The sequence below is a fragment of the Peromyscus eremicus genome, chromosome 5, assembly GCF_949786415.1.
Source record: "Peromyscus eremicus chromosome 5, PerEre_H2_v1, whole genome shotgun sequence".
In the NCBI taxonomy this organism is placed as follows: domain Eukaryota; kingdom Metazoa; phylum Chordata; class Mammalia; order Rodentia; family Cricetidae; genus Peromyscus; species Peromyscus eremicus.
In genome coordinates, this window is record NC_081420.1 from 29,605,080 (window position 1) to 29,614,842 (window position 9,763).

Genomic DNA, 9,763 nt, shown 5'->3' on the forward strand with positions numbered 1-9,763 from the left:
TTAAGTTTATACTGTTGTACAAAAGTGGTAGGCTTTGCTGGGTGTGGTGGGGCATGCCTTAAATCCTGTAGCTTGAGAGGCAGAGGCAAGAGGATCTCTGTGAGTTCAAAGCCAGCCTGGTCTATGTGGTGAGTTCCAGGACAGCCAGGACTACATAGAGAGACTCTGTGTCTTAGTTAGGGTTTCTTTTGCTCTGAAGAGACACCATGACCATGGCAGCTCTTATAAAGGAAAACATGTAATTGGGGCGGGTTACAGTTCAGAGGTTTAGTCCATTACCATCATGGTGGAAGATGGCAGTGTGTAGGTAGGCAGACATGATGCTGGAGAAGGAGCTGAGAGTTCTACATCTTGATCCGTAGGCAACAGGAAGTGAACTGTGACACTGGACATAGCTTGAGCATAGGAGATCTTAAAGCTCACCCCCACAATGACATACTTCCTCTAACAAGCCTACACCTACTCCAACAAGGTCACACCCAATAGTGCCACTCCCTTTGGGGGCCATTTTCTTTCAAATCATCATACCCTATCTCAAAAAAAGGGTGGTAGACCTTCTTCAATTAAGCCCGTATTTGTTCTTTTTTTTTTCTCCACTTAAAACATTTGTCACTTTTTTTCAAGTGAGTAAAAGTCCATGATTTTATTGTCCTTAAAATCAGCTTAGAACTGGATCACTTGGCCCTTTCTCTTCTTAACACCTCCCAGTTGAAAATGCTTGCATCTCTTACTAGAAAGTATTCTCTTAGATCTGCAGTTAGGCTCAACATACTCAAGTCTCAGCATTATCTTCTTTATCATTTCAGCCTTTTTGTGTAAAATAGGCTTAGTCTGCCCATCATAGCAAGTCCATTTCCTGTCCTAACACTACTTTCCCTGGGCATATAAAGAATCCTTGCTCTTCTTGTGCTGTGTCACTTCATGGGGCTGGTGCTTGCCACATTTCTTGCAGAAAGTCTGATGGGTCTTAGGAATGTTCATCATGTTTGCTGGAGTGATATGGACAGAGAAAGAAAGGGGTGGGACCAGCAATGGAAGTTGATCTCATTTGTCACTTTTTAATAATGCCCTTAGGATAAATTCTCAGGGATGAGGATAAAGTAAAAAAAAAATGTATGTAATGAATGTTTTCTTCACAAACTGTCTCAGTAATTCCTGGAAGAAAAATAGTAATGACAGAAGAAAATCTAGCTCCACTGTCATTCCAATGATTGAAAATAATTGTTAGTGAAGAATATGCTTCATGTAAACACAAATTGTATCATGGGGATATGAGTCCAGGTATCTTCAATTCAGCCCTTGAAATCTTAGATTTCATTTTTTTATAAAATAGTAAATAGTAGTTCATGAAAGCCATTCACCATTGCATTCTGATTGTTTCTCATGGAGCCTTTAAGTACCTCCTTACACAGAGAAGTCTGACCAATCAGGAGCTAGAAACCAAGCTAAAGATATGTTTTTGTTTGGTTGGTTTGGGATTGGGGTGTGTGTGTCTCTCTCTATTATATAACTCTATCTGCCCCGAAACTCCATATGTAGACCAGTCTGACCTCAAACTCACAGAGATCCACCTGCTGCTGTCTCCAGAGAACTGGAATTAAAGGCATGCAGCACACCCAGCTAAGCTGAAGATGTTTAATGTAAGAATTAACTGTGGTAGAAGAGTGACCATAGACATAAAGAAGTCTAAACAAAGAGGAGAGCACCCAGGGGAGGGCTTAGATCTGTTGACGAACATGTGGCTCAGCCAACAGTAGGCTTGCTAAGACTAGCACTGGTCTAGAGTGGTAGGGAAAGCAATAGGCCACTATGGGAAGTGTCGGCAGGCCAGCAGCATCCAGAAAAGGCTCAGGGGCCAGGGGGTGTACGGGTGTGGTATGCCTTCTAACCCCTCTGGCCAGGTAGAACAAAGATGGTATTAAGGCTTCTCTACAGAGAGAGTGGCCAAAGTTAGGTTTGTTTAGGCCCAGGATGGTATCTGGGTAGGCTCCCTGGAGATCCTTATTCCACATAGCAAACAAATCCCATGTGCTGGAACCCACTGAGGGTCTCTTCTTCCTGCCCCTCCAGAATCCTCCCAAAATGAAGGATGCTAAATTTCTACTTGCTTTTAGAGTAGATATTAATGTAGATGGGTACTTATAATTGACATTTGCACTATTTCTAGACAACTCTGTATGTTTTAGTAGCTAATTCAGTGTATTGAAATTACTGCTCAAAATACCAAGGAGCATGTTGTAAATGGGTTTTTCTTTCCAGAAGTCTGTGGCTTCTGGTCTCACCATGCCACTATCGCTTTTTCCTTTGTTATGATGCAGCCTCAGAAGCTAGAGTCATTTCTTGAACACCACAGAAGTACGGCATTCTTGGACTGGCCTAAGTCCCATGCTGAACCTGCAGCTCCCTCTGGAAGTAACAAAGGTAGGAAAGAATTGGTTAGAAATTACCGCCTACGAGTAAATAGCACTCTAAATGTTCTTGAGAGAAAATTAAGTACCAGTTTACTAAAAAGGAACCCCTTCTCAGTGTGAGGACAAAAATATATGGAATATATATTTTTCCTATAATTTGATACTTACAGAGTTTCTAATTTCTTATTGTGGTAGGTTCAAATTGTGTTAGAAAATTAGAGGGGGATGTTTCTTGTGGTGAAAGCCTGATGCTCCTCATTTCTCCAGAGTATCAGTTCTTAGACCTACTCACCAATTTCATCCTCCAAGTAGTCCAGATGTTCCTCCTGGATTAATGCCTTTTCCCCACCTGTGTTCCCCACCCTTTAGCTGTACTTTGTTTAGACTCTGAAATACTGGACTCAGTATTTCTCAACATTGCTTAGGGCAGTGGCTCTCAACCTTTCTAATTCTATGACCCTTTAATACAGTTCCTCAAGTTATGGTGACCCCCCCAACCATAAAACTATTTTCATTGCTACTTCATAACTATAATTTTGCTATTGTTATGGATCATAATGTAAATATCTGTGTTTTCCAATTATCTTAGGTGTCCCCATTGAAAGAGTTGTTCAACCCCCACAGAGGGTTGAGAACCACTGGCTTAGGTAGTCAATCGTCATACCATAGGAAACTGTACAAGGTTTGCCTTTGGCTCTATCCGAAAGGATTCAGTTGGTCAACTCTTAGAGCAACTCCTTAGAAGGCACTATCAGGTAGCTATTAAATTTTTTCTGAGGTGGGGTGTAGATTTTGATTACTTTTAGGGCAACATACCTTATTTCCAGTTTTGGTTTCATTTCTCTGGTTAGAACTAGCTCTTAATAAGTACCATTGATTACCAAAAGCCCAGTTGTGGTTGCTTTCTCAGAGGTAGAGGAAAGGTTGAATGCCAGGATATATAGTTTTAAAAAGGAAACCCATGATTTAAATGTGTGCAGAAGCCCCAGGAAGTAAGAGTTACCCTACAGGGAGCTGGGCTTTGTAGCTCTGTTGTGCCTTCTCTAGCCTATGGTAGATGAACCCAAGGCTCCCTTCAGACTGCCACTAGAGGGCAGCAGATGCACAGCCCAAGTATTTAGGAACACCTATTTGCTTTGCTCTGGGAAGCTCTTTTGTAGCCCAGGCACATCATGGACCAAAGTGGCCTTATCAGATAAATAGGACAAGTCAAGTATTTGGAATCCAGATTTTGTTATTTCTGGAGCTATTGCAGTCTTATTTAGAAATTCATTATGTCTAGATTCTTTAAGTGTTAAAATTTTTTAAAAAAAGTGTGTGTGTGTGTGTGTGTGTGTGTGCGCGCGCGCGCGCGCGCGCGCGCGCACATCTATGGAAGCCAGAGATGTTAGATCTCCTGGAGCAGAAGTTACAGGTGGCTGTGACCTGCTCTATATGGGTGCTAGGAAGTGAACTTGGGTCCTCCTCAAGAGCAGTACTAGCTCCTAACTGCTGAGCCATCTCTCCAGCACCTATGCCTATATCTTGAAGTATTTTCTTTTAGTAGTTTCAAAGTTTCAGGTCTTACCTTAAGGTCTTTAATACAATTTAAGCTTCATGATGAGAAACAAGGATCTAGTTTCATTCTTTTACATGCAGATATTAGAGGCTGAATTTTCCTTTTTTCTTTGTCCAGGATCAGGTGGCTGTAGTTGCTTGGGTTTATTTCTGAATCCTCTGCTCTATTGCATTAATCTACTGTCCAAGGAGTTTCCCTAATCTTTTAAGGGATCTCGGCTCAGGCCAAACTAGGATTTGTGATTTTGACACAAAAATATAATTTCAGGACTAGCCAGTATGAAGCAGAGCTAGGGTTTATTTTATTTATTTATTTGGCATGTATGTATATGTACATATATATATATATATATATACATATATATATGTACATATACATATGTGAGTGCAGGTGTGCTACTGAGAGGCGGGGCCAGCTCTCCCATGATGGGTGGGATCAGGTCTCACACAGGGACGTTACCATGGCTTCAGGCAGCAATTTAGACCATGGGCATCCACATGAGCTTTGTTGGTAACATGGACCGTAGACATCAACATGGCTCTTGGCTTTATTAGGACCACTGACTTACTCATGGCCCTCAGTGGCTACATGGGCTACGAGCCTCAACATGGCCTCAAGGTAGTTATACATGTCACTCACATCAGCCTGGTGCCCTGAGGCAGCAAAGCCTGAGGACATCACCAAGGCATCAGGCAGTGGCACAGACTGCATATGTCCACATGGGTCTCAGGTTTCATCATGACCTGGGTCAGCAGCATGGACCACTGACACTAACATTGCCTTCCACGGCATGGTGGGCCACGGTGGTCCTTCAAGGAGGTTCAGAAAGTGAACCTTTCCTCATCTCGGACCTCTGTTGTTACTCAAAGCCAGGGAGATCCCATGGCCAGGCAGCAGGTTCGGGGCTGAGTGTGCATCTGCTTAAGCTCCAGGCCGTTGTACACCATCCAGCCGACCCTTCTGAGCAATGACAGCAAGTAGATCTCAGCCCTCTCTCACACCTGTCACCACCATTACGTGTCCAGTTCCGCCTCTCTCCATCATGCATGGGTCGTTGCGTTTTTCTATTTTTTCCCACCTCTCTATCACATATTTCTTTGTAGTTGTTCTTGCTTCCAGTGGTATGGGCTTCTCTTAAGAGTCATACTTTACCTTTCCAGCCTCTATCTCAGACCCTGAAGCTACCGTGATGTTGATACCTAAGAACCAGACTGCCATCTATGAACTCCTTTTTAAGTAAGGAGTGATGGTTGCTAAGATGTCCATATGACCAAATACCCTGCACTGGCAGTCAATGTACCAACCTTCATGTAATGAAGGCCATGTATTCTTTCAAGTCTTGAGGCTCCGTGAAGGAGCAGTTTGCCTAGAGACATTTCTCTTGGCACCTTACAAACAAGGGTATCCAGTATCTCTGAGATTACCTCAACCTGCCTCGGGAGATGGTGCCTGCCACCCTGTGTGCTGCAGCAGTCCTAAGACTGGCAGGCCTTGGCCCAAAGGTCTAGAGCAGTGGTTCTCAACCTTCCTAATGCTGGGACCCTTTAATACAGTTCCTCATGTTGTGGTGACCCCCAACCGTAAAATTATATTCATTGCTACTTTATAAGTGTAATTTTGTTACTGTTATGAATTGTAATGTAAACATTTTTGGAGATAGAGGTTTGCTAAAGGGACCACGACCCACAGGTTGAGAACTGCTGGGTTCTCTAGACTCTAGAGGGTGAGCAACCTGCAAGATTCACAGGAGAGGAGGCAGAGAGACACCTACAGAAGGAGTGCTGTACCTTCTGGGGCTGATAAGAAAGCTGAGGCTGGGGCTGGCTCAGCAAATGAATTCCAGTTTCGAGGCAGATTTAGTCATAGTCTGCCACCTCAGTGAAGCTGGAGAGTGTTTTGTGTTGAATAAACTAAAAAGAAGAAAAAAGTCATACTCCATTGTCTTTATGATAGTCACTTACTGGATTTTGATGGGTGTGGTGCTTTGGATGTGCAGTGTCCCCATGGGCTCATGTATTTGAAAACTTGTTCCTCAGTTGGTGGTACTGTTAGGGCAGTTATGGAATCTTTAGTCGGTGCAGACTTGCTGGAGGAAGTACATCACTGGGGAGGGCTATATGCGGGTCTGCAGTCTACCCCACTTTCTGCTTGCTTCCTCCGCTTCCTGCATGTGTGTGCAGTTAGCCATCTCCTCCAGGCATGCCATGCCTTCCCGCTGTTATAGATCTTTGCCTCCCTCTGGAACCATAAGCTGAAACAAGCTCTCTCTCCTCTCCAGCTGCCACACTGTGAATTGGACCATGTTATTATTTCATAGTCATCATTTGCTTAGAGTCAACACCTTCCCCACTGTCCTCATTCCTCATGTCCACTACATTTCAGCCTTTTTTCTTTTCTTGTATTATTGTCCTTCTAAAAAGACACATAATTTCAAGACATTCCTTTTTTAATGTATATTCATTGAAATTATATATTTTTTAATTTGTGAAATGTGTTCATTTTTCTCTTGAGGTCTAGATTGGGTTACCTACTTTTGCAGCCCTTTTAATTTTTCCTTTGTGTTGGACAGAGAAACTGTCTAATAGTAGTTTTGAATTTGTGTTTCTTGAGACATGTGGCACTTATTAAATCTGACAACCATTTAATATTTTCTATAAAATTAATGTCTTCATATAAAACCCAAGAATTCTCGTCTCATGCCTCTTTCTCATTCTAGAACTCCATTTAATTAGGAAATATATCAGGTCTTTTTTTTTGCTCAATTCACCATGCTTCTGAATCCATTGTTTTCATTCATTTCCTTACTTGGCCAGATCTCTAGGCAGGAGTGGGGTGGGGATTACACTTGCTTTTGTGGAATCCAAAGGTTGATGTTGGGATGTCTTCCTCAGTCATTTATTTTTTGAGAGAAGTTCTGTCACTGAACTTGGATGGAGCATGACACTTGGGTTAGACTGGCTGGCTAGTAAAGCCTGGGATCTGTTGTCTTCACCCTCTAGCACTGGGGTTACAAGTACATACCTAGCTTTTTGGGGGGCGGTTACTCAGGTTCCCATGCTTTCACAGTAAACACTTTACCGCCAAGTCCTCTTTGTGGTGGTATTGTGTTCCCCAAAATATTGTGCACCCTAGTAAACTTATCTGGGGTCAGAGACAGAACAGCCACAATATTAAACATAGAGGTTAGGCAGTGGTAGCACACACTTTTAATCCTAGCATTCCAGAGGCAGAAATCCATGTGTTCAAGGATACAGCCAAGCATGGTGACTCACACCTTTAATCCCAGAAGGCGAGCCTTTAATCCCAGGGAGTGATGGCAGATAGCAGAAAGGTATGTAAGGCGTGAGGACCAGAAACTTTTGACTGGTTAAGCTTTCAGCCTTTCGAGAAGCAGTTCAGCTGAGATTCATTCTGGATGAGGACTCAGAGGTTTCCAGTCTGAGGAAACAGGATCAGCTGAGGAACTGGCGAGGTGAGGTAGCTGTGGCTTGTTCTGCTTCTCTGATCTTCCAACATTCACCCCAATAACTGGCTTCAGGTTTGATTTTATTAATAAAAACTTTTAAGATTCATGCTACACCTCTTTCTAGCCACTGTGCAGATCTTTTAGCTCATTAATTATCTGTGTGCCTACTAGCTAACCTAGTCACAGTGTTGAATTTCAACTTTTATGTATTTCAACTGTAAAAGTTTTACTATTCTGAAATTTACTCAAATTACAGACTTTTGAATGTCTGTAGACACTTTACACATGGTTATTTTGTGTAATGTTTCATAATGCTACTTACTATATGAAACTCTTGGGTGATTAAGGATTGTTTGATGTTTTGTGTTTAGTCACAGATATGTTTTACTTCTTTGTGTGTTTGATTTTGGAACGTTTGTATGAAGCTCATCTTAGCTATGGAAAATGCCCATAGTTAGGGAATGACGTTTTCCTTCAGGAAGAATTTATGTTCTTTGTTTCTTATTTCCTATATCCAAGATTAGTCTCTTTGCTTCATTTGAGGCCACTTCCTTTAGATTTCTTCTGACTTTGTAGATATGGGTGCCATAGATTCAATCTAAGATTCTATGGTATAGGACAGATTTTTGTTTTTTTCTCATCCAGAACTAAGGCAGAGATAGCCTGTCTGCTTTTAAAGGCAGAGTTTTCTACCTTTTCACAAGGATAGGCCCTTTATAAATGGTCTCTCTTGGTTTTTGTTTGTGTATATGTGTTTGTGTGTGCATATGTTTTCCTTTTGTTGAGATAAGATCTCCCTAATAAAACCAGGCTGGTTCGAACCTACTAAGGCTTGGAATGAACAGTGGTCCTCCTGTCTCTACACCCAAGTCCTAGGATTATAAAGGTGTCACCAATCCCTTATAGAAGGATGATTAGCTGTTCACATCACATACACCTGTGGTGTAGTTTGGCACCATTTGTCCACTTTTGTTGGTGTAAGCATGAGACCACGGCAGCCCAAGGTGCAGCACATGCCTATCATTCAGGTGAAAGTGACTAGTTTTACTGTTGGGGTGTAAGCTTGGGGATATACTTGGTTATTTCTTCACTTTCTCATTTTAGTAATGTGTTTAGATGTTTGTTCATAATGGTTTATCTGATAGAAGTTTTGCTACTGTAGGAGAGCATTTTGGAATAACTTGTCTACTAAAGAGTGGGAAATTAGTCTTAGCAAGGTTTAACCTCAGCCAGACACCCGGTGTGGTGGTTTATGATCTGATTTGTAACGTACAATCTGAAGCTTATTAGGGTTTAACCCAGTAGGTTTTTATCAAACAAATGGCCAGATGCATTGCGTTTTAGCAAGTCAGTTCCACCTTAAAGAAAAAGAAATGGCTAGGGCTAATAAAAATTAGACGTAGCAGTGGACACACCCAGGTCAGCACCCCAGGACTTTGGGATCCTAGGCAAGGATTTCAAGTTGTTTTTGAGGCTCAAGAAAGAAATTACTCTATTGGCTTTTCACTGCTGTGACCAAAATACCTAAGAAAGAAAGTTAAAGGTAGAAAGTTTACTTTAGCTTACAGTTTCAGCCCATTGAGAGCAAGTCATGTCACCTCAGACAGGAAGAAAAGGGAATTCATGAAGGGGCCAGGGCATAACCCCCATGGACATGCTTGTGTCCTGCTTCTTCCAGCTAGGCCCTACCTCCCATCTTTCAGTATCTCCCAATAAAGAAGTCTTATAAATCTATCAAGGGATTAGTCTCTTGGTTAGGTGAAAGCCTCCTGATCAGTTGTCATTGGAAATGCTCTCAGACACACCAGAGAACTACTCCACTAATCTCATAAACATTTTTAATCCAATCCAGCTAACTATCACAGTTACTGATACCAGCACTTGGGACACACTGGCTTCCTGCTTGTTAGGTGGTGTAATAATTGAAGGATAGACCCCTTTACACCACAGATGGGAAAACTGATACCACCAAGGACTGGCTGCTGTGCTTAAGGCCACTTAGTCATATTGGGACCGAATGATGTATTAAGTCTCTCCTACCCCCACCAGTTTGCCCAGTAACAGATATTTAATCCCTTTCTCCTTTTGCTTATTAGATGCTGCTATATAGTGAACCCATCTGGGGGGGAAAAGGTTTTGATAAATTGCATGGCTTTAAATTTTACTAGTTTTTATATATTCATATTTGTTGAATTACTCAGATTTGCTTCCATTGTAATTGATACAAATCTAAGCCCAAACCACTCAAGCCCCAATGGCAGTCTGTTGTCTCACATAACTGGAAGGCTGATGACTAATTCTTGCAGACATGCATAGGTCCATGTTTCA

At 42.0% G+C, this 9,763-nt stretch overlaps 1 protein-coding gene and 2 pseudogenes across 2 annotated transcripts in view; 2 read left to right on the forward strand and 1 right to left on the reverse strand.

Annotated features, from left to right (window-relative positions):
* Positions 1–9,763, forward strand: part of LOC131911230 (serpin B6) — a 91,967-nt gene that overhangs the window by 21,134 nt on the left and 61,070 nt on the right. For both annotated transcript variants that reach the window (XM_059263206.1, XM_059263211.1), the window contains exon 2: positions 2,319–2,421. The gene's annotated coding sequence lies outside the window, so the exon portion shown is untranslated. The remainder of the gene's footprint in view (positions 1–2,318; positions 2,422–9,763) is intronic.
* On the reverse strand, positions 664–984 carry LOC131911233 (large ribosomal subunit protein eL42-like; annotated as a pseudogene).
* Positions 5,159–5,851, forward strand: LOC131910788 (small ribosomal subunit protein eS10-like; annotated as a pseudogene).